General features: G+C 44.7%; 1 non-coding gene across 1 annotated transcript; it reads left to right on the top strand.

Annotated features, from left to right (window-relative positions):
- The first annotated feature begins 3642 nt into the window (after positions 1–3642).
- On the top strand, positions 3643–3746 carry LOC130019495 (U6 spliceosomal RNA). Its single transcript, XR_008791820.1, has one exon. It is a non-coding gene; the product is annotated as a U6 spliceosomal RNA (small nuclear RNA).
- The last annotated feature ends 6039 nt before the right edge of the window (positions 3747–9785 follow it).

Here is a 9785-nt window from a genome sequence, read left to right as displayed (position 1 = left end):
GAGCAGAAAAGTGAACGGACTATGTGTTAATCCAGGCCATCATATCTGTCCGGAGGGGAAAGGGTGTTGCCCCAGTCGCCTTCTCCTCTCTGGAAAGAAAGATGGCGGCCGCATGGGAGCCTTGTGGACAGCAGGTATGAGCCGGGGGAGTGGGGGTGACTAAAACCTCATGGGTCGGGGGGCGTTTCGGTCCGCCCTTCATGCCCTACCGAGGCCACCAGTTGCCCCCCACGAGCGGCTCTCCAGCACGGCCACGACTCCAGAGCACAGAAACCAATTTCTTAACTATCTGACTTTCAGTAGAAATACTTCCAGGGTCAATAAGTAAAATAGCAGAAATCCAAAACCAACATTTATTTCTTGAACCCAGCTGTAGAAAGCAAATCACTTCACAATGCTTTTTCAGCATGTCTGATTTGCGGGGGGGGGGGGGGGGGGGGTAAACTCTAAATAATAGTGGTGAATCTTTTATTGAAACAATGAATCTAATCAAAGCAGATAGAGTGTTAACTAGAATTCATCTGCCCCACAGGGACTGGGAGGGGTGGGGGGTGGGGTTTTATTGGGGTTCTTCATGGTAAAAAATAAGTATTGGTAAAGAGAAATGTGTTTGATATTTGCATGACTGAGACCTAAACCTGAAAGCTTTGTAACCTTTCCCACGGTGATTCAATAAATAAATTAAAAAAAAAAAAAAGAAGTGTAGGCCCAGGGGCTGGAGCACTGCGGGTAGGGAGTTTGTCTTGCACACAGCCGACCCGGATTCGATTCTCAGCATCCCGTATGGTCCCCCCGAGCACCATCAAGAGTAATTCCTGAGTGCATGAGCCAGGAGTAACCCCTGTGCATCGTCAGGTGTGACCCAAAAAGAAAAAAAAAAAAGAAGTGTAGGCTCTAGTAATTTGAGAATGATACATGGAATGGTGACATACTGTTTAAACAGTGAACATGAGAGAAGTTTCTTATTAAAATTTAAATACTTATAATATAGAAATTCTGAAATCCCCCTCTGCAGTACAGATGATCAGATCTGATCTCATGCTGATTCCTGATCAGTGAATCCTTGAGTCTGCTCAAGTAGTGTGTAGATTAAATTTATATTAACATCATTCATATAGTGAGAATCAACTTAGTACAAATGAGCACCACAAAAGCAGGTATATTGTTAAGCAATATGTAAGAAGCTGAGAATGTTACCTTCAGAGGTTTTATGAATTTAATTATCCCTTTGCAGAAGAGGATTAACCTGCATGTTTTTTAACTTTTTTTTTTTTGTATCCAGCATGAGATAGACCATTACAAAGCCGTTCATGATTGGATTTCAATCATACAGTATTCCAACACCCATCCATCCACCAGTGTACATTTCCCAGCACCAGTGTCCCAAGATTCCCTCCCATCACCCCCCACCTCCACCCCTGCCTACCTCTATGGCAGGTGCTTCTCTCTCTCTCTCTCTCTCTCTCTCTCTCTCTCTCTCTCTCTCTCTCTCTCTCTCTCTCTCTCTTTCTCTCTCTCTCCTTTTGGGCATTGTGGTTTGCAATATTGATACTGAAATAACCTGGCAGCTTTTACTACCTCTACTCCCCCTACCACCCTTCCCTTTGTGGTTGGGTTCACACACACTAGGTTACGGTGCGCAAGAGAATTTATGCCAGATGCTCTGCGCATCACAATATCAGTGACCCTTGTGATTGCACTCAGTGGTGGGGGCAATGCTGAGGATCCAACTCAAAACTTCAAGCGTGCCAGCAAGAGCTCTCCCACTGAACCACATTCAGGGACTCTAACTGTGTCTATTTGTTAAAAAAAAAAAAAAAAGGCTGCTTCAAAGGCTGGTCCATGGGAACTGGGTTTTCAAGAGAGTTCCCACCATGAGCTGATATAAGCACCCCATTCTTCCTGAACTGTTTGTAGAAACAATATAATTTTTGCAAACCCCTGCATTCCTTCTGGGAATCAGAAATTTGGGTATGTTCCAGGCAAGGGGATGCCTGCATGGTCAGCTGCAGATGAAAACAGATGAAAAGAACCTGAGCTGATGTGTCTCTGATGAGCTTCTCTAATTGGCGACCTTTCTCACAATGTATCGCAACTTGTTGCTTGAAGAACTGGCGTGTGACTGGAGGGAGAAGAATCCCCCAAAGCATGCCTTTGGTTGAGCCCGGCAGCCTTTTCTCTTTGCTTGTCTTACAGTTGCAGCCTTTCACTGTTAGAGTTGATGGTTGTGAATATGACTTAGGCTGAGTCCCATGAGATCTTTTTACAGATGACAAAGACTAAAGGCCCTCGAGGGGAATCCTGTAGTCCAGTTTTGAGGAGATGCATGGTGATGCTTGGAGTGGGGGCCACTCTGCTTGGTCCCGTGTGTGCTGTGCAGAAGATAGAATGCAGGACACTTGCAGACAGAGCAATGTGCTCCAGCCCTCTAAGCTTTCTCCTCCATCTTTTTTTTTTCTTTTCCTTTTCTTTTTTTTTTATTAGTGAAACACCTTGAGGTACAGTTATAGACTTACACATTTTTGTGCTTGGGTTTTAGTTACTCCACCAGTGCCCATCCTCCACCACCATGGGTCCCAGCATTCCTCCCACCGCCCCCGTCCCCCCATCCCACCCTGCCTCTGTGGCAGGGCATTCCCTTTTGTTCTCTCTCTCCTTTTGGGTCCTGTGGTTTGCAAGAGAGGCATTGAGTGGCAATCATGTTTGGTCTATAGTCTACTTTCAGCATGCTTCTCCCATCCTGGGAGAATCCTCCCAACACCCTTCCCTTTATTTGGTGCTCCCTTCTCTATCTGAGCTTTATTTTTCCCTAGCATAAGGGGCTGGCCTCCAAGTCATGGAGCAAAATTCCTGGTACTAATCTCGGCCACTTCTGGGTGTTAGTCTCCCATTTTGTTACTTTATGTTCCCCAGATGAATGCAATCTTTCTGTGTCTATCCCGTTCTTTCTGACTCATTTCTCTTAACATGATACTTTCCATGTAGTACCACTTGTATGTAAATTTCATGACTTCATCTTTTCTAACAGCTACATAGTACTCCATTGTGTAAGTGTGCCAGAGTTTCTTTAACCAGTCATCTATTCTTGGGCACTCAGGTTTTTTCCAGATTCTGGCTATTATAAAGAGTGCTGCAATGAACAAACAAGTGCAGATGTCACTTCGACTATAATCTCCTCCATCTTTTAAGGGTTTCTTTCAGGGCTGGAGAGATAGCACAGTGGATAGGGTGTTTGCCTTGCATGAGGCTGACCTGGTCAGCTCAGGTTTGATTCCTCTGCCCCTCTCAGAGAGCCCGGCAAGCTACCGAGAGTATCTCGCCCACGCGGCAAAGCCTGGCAAGCTACTCATGACGTATTCGATATACCGAACACAGTAACAACAAGTCTCACAACGGAGACGTTACTGGGCCCGCTCGAGCAAATTGATGAACGACAGGAGGACACTTCTATAAAAAATTGTTAATATATATAATCAATTGCAACCCAACTCACTGCCGTGGATTTAAATGCACATCTTAATCCTCTGACAGCATGCTGCCTGGTGCGGTCAGCAGGTGTAAAAGGTCAAACCCCACTGTATTGGATGACACTCAAAACAACATTCCCCAACAGTAAATACAATTTCAAAGTACTGTTTTCTTGTGTTGGCTTAGGTATCACATATATACATATCAGAATGATAAAAAAGAACAGCATTCCCCTGTTCAAAGAGGACACTCATATTTGTGAAGTGCTCCAAATTTTTTTTAAAATGCTATTTTCTTTGCTTTTTTTCAACTTTTTGGGTCATACCCAGCGATGCTCAGGGGTTACTCCTGGCTCTGCACTCAGGAATTACACCTGGTGGTGCTCAGGGGGACCTTATGGGATGCTGGGGATCAAACCTGGGCTGGCCACGTGCAAAGCAAATGCCCTACGCGCTGTGCTATCACTGACACAAATGCTATTTTCTTATTCATGTTTTTAATGTCCATGGAGCGACAGCACAGCGGTAGGGTGTTTGCCTTGCATGTGACTGGCCTGGCCGAGCCAGGTTCAATTTCTCCGCCCCTCTCGGAGAGCCCGGCAAGCTCCCGAGAGTACCTCGACTGCAATGCAAAGCCTAACAGGCTACCTGTGATGTATTCGATTTGCCAAACACAATAACAAGTCTCAAAATGGAGACATTACTGGGCCTGCTCGAGCAAATCAATGAACAGGAGAACAGTGCTACTACTACTACTAAACTTCTTCTCTGCTTTTGTTGTATGCTTCATTTCCTAACATTTCAAAACTTTTCTGATGAGCCCTACAAAGAAGAAACTTTTCAGAGATGCCACAGGGCAGAAAGCACTGCCCAGGGGATGTTGGGAGCACATAAGCCATTTGGTTGGCCCTGAGCATGTCAAGCATGCATCTCAAGGGAGGAACCAGGCTCCCAAACATACTGAACCTACCCCAAAGGCCTACAAGACTCCTTCTGGACATACTAGACAATTTCTGCAAGAGAGAAAGGCTCAGGAGAGGTTTATATGAACAGGTGATGTGAGCATAGCTTTGGAAGGAGATTCTGGATGAAGAGGCGGGACAGGACTTTGGGACTCTCTTCCTGAGTGATAAACCTATTCTGCAAGCGGGGAGAGGAGGCCTTGGGAGTTTGGGGAACAAGGAGGAAAACTGTGGCAATGATCGCTAGTTTCTCATGCCTGTAAATAAACTTGATTATTTTGCCTTCTTTCCATACCAGACCATGTGGAATATCTTAACTGAAATATTTGGGGTTTGCTTGATGAGCTGAACAGCAATCTACCTCCTACTGGAAACTACAAGCCCATTAGTACATTTTTCAATTTGGGAATTGTTTGTTTTTGCAAAAGTTTACATTTGAGACAAGTGTTTTGACACTTGAACCACATTTTCCCACAGAACTGTTATTACAAACAGTGGTTAATTCCCAGGCCAGCCCAATGAAGCTCCTTAAATTCTAAGAAGCAAACAATAGATGTTTGTAATGTAAATAGTGTAAAACTATATTAAGAAAAACACTTGAGAGGCTGGAGTGATAGTCAAGTGGGCAGGACATATTTGCCTCACACAGGGCTGACTGGGCTAATACCACAGCATCCCACAAGGTTCCCCCGAGCACCACCGGGAGTGATTCCTGAGTGCAGAAGCAGGAGTAACCTCTGAGCATCACCAAGTGTGCTTCCCTCCTTGTCCCCCCCACCCAAAAAAAAAAGACACTTGTCTTTTATTTCAAAGGATAAACTTAAACATTTACATTTACTCTAAGCCAACTGCCACTCACAGGGCTGAAGGCAGAGGTTCACTTTGGGCCTCTATGCACGCAACCTAAAATGGAAAATGGAGAGAGGGAGAGAGTGGAAGACCCTGAGGTGAGTGGGAGATGCAGAGACCCTCTGCAGGGTTGGGGAAGGCAAACACAGATTTCCCTACAGTCCAAAAGCAGAGCAACCCTGGGAAACCTTTCACAAGTGCAAATGACAGAGTGAAAACATCATCACAATTGATTCCTATGGAAAAATCTTTGAATGTTCCCAGATTCAAAGAGTCGCCTATCAAATAACAGAGAAAAATAAAAACCGACACCAACATAAATTTCCAGCATAGAGGATCAGAAAAAGGACAGTTAAGAGAAGAGGATAGTGACTTACCACAATGAAGCCAATCAGAATGGCCCCTCTGATCTCTGTCCAGCAGGGTCCGTGGTCACAGTGAGACAGACTTTGGGGCAGGTCCAGTAGCAAGCTAGCCTCACTGCAGGGAGCAGGGAGACAGGCTACTGGTCATTTAACACCCTAAAGCCCTGATTTCCTGACGAATGAACCATTGTTTAACAGGCACATTAAGAAGAGTTTTAGTAGTTTTTGGTATTTCATAGAATAGATAAACCAAATTTATTCCACTGTTCCTTACTGACAAGTATTCCTATTTCTCTTATTTTGCATCTTGCCCTAGAAATACATTTATATATGTGTGTCCTGTGTCATTCAGGTCTGTGTTCACTTGCTGTGATGATAAACACTAAAGTTCTCCCCTGCATTTCGTAGTAAAGCTTCTTTCTAGCTCTCATCACTCACTCAAATGCAAGGTGGGCTGTTGAGAAAGTCTGACTCCAGGAGTGATTCAGGAATCCATACACTCTCTTTATCTTAGAGTGCAGCATTTCCAGCAGTTAGGATGCGAGAGTACTTGGTTAATGGCAGAGAACAATTTATGAAAAAAGACAGAATGTACTTAACTGCGTGGTTGTGGTTTTTTGTGCTTCTGTAATGCTGGGGGTCAAAGCCAGGAACTCACACGCAAGGCAAGTGTTGGGCTGCTGAGGCATCTTCCCAGCCCCTCCGTGGATGCTCCATCTTTTCCAAAACTATTGACCCTCTCTCCATTCCTCCGTTCCTTCCTTCCTTCCTTCCTTTCTGTTTGTTTCTGGGCCATGCCCAGCAGTGCTGAGGACTTACACCTGGATTTTCTCTGGGGCTCACTCCTTGAGGTGCTCAGGGATACACTGTGCCAAGGATAGAGTCGAGGTTAGCCATGTGCTATGTGGTCTGCTGTTTTCCCAATTTGAAGTTAAAATATCCTCTAAAAATTCTCATTTTAGGGGCCAGAGCAATAGAACAGCGGGTAGGGCATTTGTTTCGCATGCGGCCGACCTGAGTTCAATCTCCGGCATCTCATATGGTTCCCCAAGCACCGCCAGGAGTAATTCTTGAGTGCAGTACCAGGAGTAACCCCTGAGCATCACTGGGTGTGACCCAGAAAGAAAAAAAAAATCTTATTTTACCTTTCATATTTAAGTCAATTCATTTGGCATTTACCTTAGTATACATCTGTTTCTACTAGTAAACAACCATTTCCCACCCACCCATCTTCTCAGTTCCAAAGGGCATGAACTATTTTTAGAACATCTAGTCTAGATGGGTGATCTGTTTATTCCTAAGCAACACCATATAGAGATAATTGCTGTGGCTGTATAGAAAATACTTCTATTATTTCAATTTTTTTTTTTTTTGCTTTTTGGGTCACACCCGGCGATGCACAAGGGGTACTCCTGGTTTTGCACTCAGGAATTACTCCTGGCAGTGCTCAGGGGACCATATGGGATGCTGGGAATCAAACCTGGGTTGGCCCCGTGCAAGGCAAACACCGTATGCACTGTTCTATCACTCCAGCCCTATTATTTCATTTTTGTTCTTCCCAGCTTCATGTTCAGAGATTGCTCCCTGCAGTTCTCAAGGACTGTATTGTAAAATCTTATCACGCCAAAGGTTGTATGTTCACGGGCTCACTGGACGGCACTGTTTCACCACCTGCGTTCGGTGCTCTTGAGCCACTGTGTGTGGCCTGGATCGGAACGGCTGTTGGCCAAGGGCAGACGGAAGAAAAAACGGGGGCCAGGCCGGTCTATATCAATAGTAGTTTATTCCAATCCTCTTCACTTCTGTCTTTCTCTGCCTCCTTCTCTCCTGGGCCCCAGTCTTGGAACCTCTCTCCTTCTGGCTCTGACTCTGGATCTCTGGAGTCCGAGCTCTCTCACTTCTCACCCCTTTTCCGAGCTTACGTCTTAGTTTATATAGCAGTCACATAAGGCGGTGACATAAAGGTGGGTTGAATACTGACGAATCAACAAAGAGAGGTAAGACCACTCCTCCAGGAGATTAACTCAAGGGTAAAATCTCATCTACAGAGATTACTTCAGATTACTAGGAGATCCATCCAAGGGTGGGATCCCAACAAGGGTGTGTTCTTCCTTCAGTTAGTAATCTACTTAAATAGTTGTAATAAATCTACTTCTAATATTTCTAGCAATGTAATTCTGTATGAGCACAGTAAGAGATATAAATTTAGTTTGGTTCTTCCTGAGAACATCTCACTATACATTTCGCAGTCCTCAGGCCAGGTTAATCTTCCTAGCTCCAGCAGGGTCCTAGTCTCGTCGGTATACTTACTTTTGGATCATGACAGCATTTGTCCATGATCATGCCCTCAACTTATAGTTGAGTATCGTGGTTCTTTGGCCTGGCCCATTTCGATGCCAGGGTAGCTCACTGCTTGCCCTGGGTCCATTCAGTCCCTCGTCGGGACCCTGCTTTTGGGGTGCTAGGAACTAAGGGCAACTGAGTCAAGAAATCAGATGCCCAGGAGTAAATATTATTCGGAGTCAATCAACTCCCAAGTTACAAAGCATAATATTAACTGTCTTCCTGTGTCCACACAGAAAGGACATTGCTTACAATACAAGTTCAGTGTTCTTAGATGGGTGTGACCTGACAAACCTAAGCTACCTGAGGAAGGACAAAAGAGTGTTATCCTACACTGTATTATCCTGGGTAATCTAAGTTGGGGAAGCTGTATGTAAAGCAAGCACCTTAACCCCTAGATTTCCAGCCCTGCATTAAAAAAAAAAATTGGAGGGCCATGCCTAACAGTGCTCAGGGCTTACTCCTCGCTCTGTGCTTATAGATCACCCTAGGTGGAACTCAAAGAACCATATAAGGTACAGGGGATCAAACCCAGGTCAACCATGTGCAAGCAAGCATCCTATTATCTGTAACTATTACCCCTGCCCCTATATAAATTTAGTTTGTATTTGGGTCACACCTGGAGATGCTCAGGGGTTATTCCTGGCACTGCACTCAGTAATTACTCCTGGTAGTGCTTGGGGGACCAGCTAAACTTAGGGACGGAATCCAGGTCAGATGTGTGCAAGGCAAGCACCCTACCCCCTGTACTATCTCTCCAGCCTCTAAAACGGCCAACATTTTTTGTTGCTCTTGTTTTGGGGCCATACCTGGCAATGCTTAGGGGTCTCTCCTGGCTCTGCACTCAGGTATTATTCCTGGTGGCACTCAGGGGATCATATGAGATGCCAGGGATCAAACCCAGGTCAGCAGCACCTAAGGCAAATGCAGGGTCCAGGTTTGATACCTAAACTGCCTGGACAGACCTGCCCACCTCCTCCCAAGCAGAGCAGACAAGCCCCCTACTACTGTTAGGTATGATCCCAAAACAAAAACTTTGTTTTTCTTATGGAGAGGGGTTCTCCCTAGCAGTGCTCAGATCTGATGAGTGGAACAGCATGTGACCATTGGGGGTCTAGCATGTGCTCCAGTCCTCTGATCTATGTCCCCAACCACCAAACTTATGATTCTATCTTTATGCATGTATCTGAAGTTCTTCCAAATATTAATAAAAGAAATTGTTTGCTTAATCTAAAACTGCAAAGGTCAAAACTAACTCAAAGACAGCAATCTCTCTTATGACTGCTTTTTTAAATAAGTAAATGTTATGAAATTGTAAAGTAACATGATCCTGATCAAATCCTACCTACTTAACTTGTTACACTTTATATAAAGGGGTAGTATAAGATTTTGCTTGTAAAACGTAGACCATTACTAGTAAGTCTTAAAACTATTGGTTTAAGACAAATTTGTGTTATCATTCAACTGTCTGGTTCAGTTTTGTGATCAGAATTCGCATCCCAGTTTATCCTTTAATCCATTCAATTTAAAGCTAGATAGAGGGACTGGAGCAATAGTACAGCAAGTAGGGTGTCTGCCTTCCACAGAGCCGACCCGGGTTGGATTCCCAGCATCCCATATGGTCCCCCAAACACCTCCAGGAGTAATTCCTGAGTGCAGAGCCAGGAGTAACCCCTGAGCATCGCCGAGTGTGACCCAAAAAGCAAAAAGCAAAAAAAAAGCTATATAGATACCTCAAAGAGTAGAGCTCATACTTGGCAAACAAGAGCCCTGGGTTCAATTCCTGGCACAACATGAAC

The sequence above is a fragment of the Sorex fumeus genome, unplaced genomic scaffold, assembly GCF_029834395.1.
Source record: "Sorex fumeus unplaced genomic scaffold, SorFum_2.1 ptg000008l, whole genome shotgun sequence".
Lineage (NCBI taxonomy): Eukaryota > Metazoa > Chordata > Mammalia > Eulipotyphla > Soricidae > Sorex > Sorex fumeus.
This window is presented reverse-complemented; position numbering and strand designations above follow the sequence as displayed.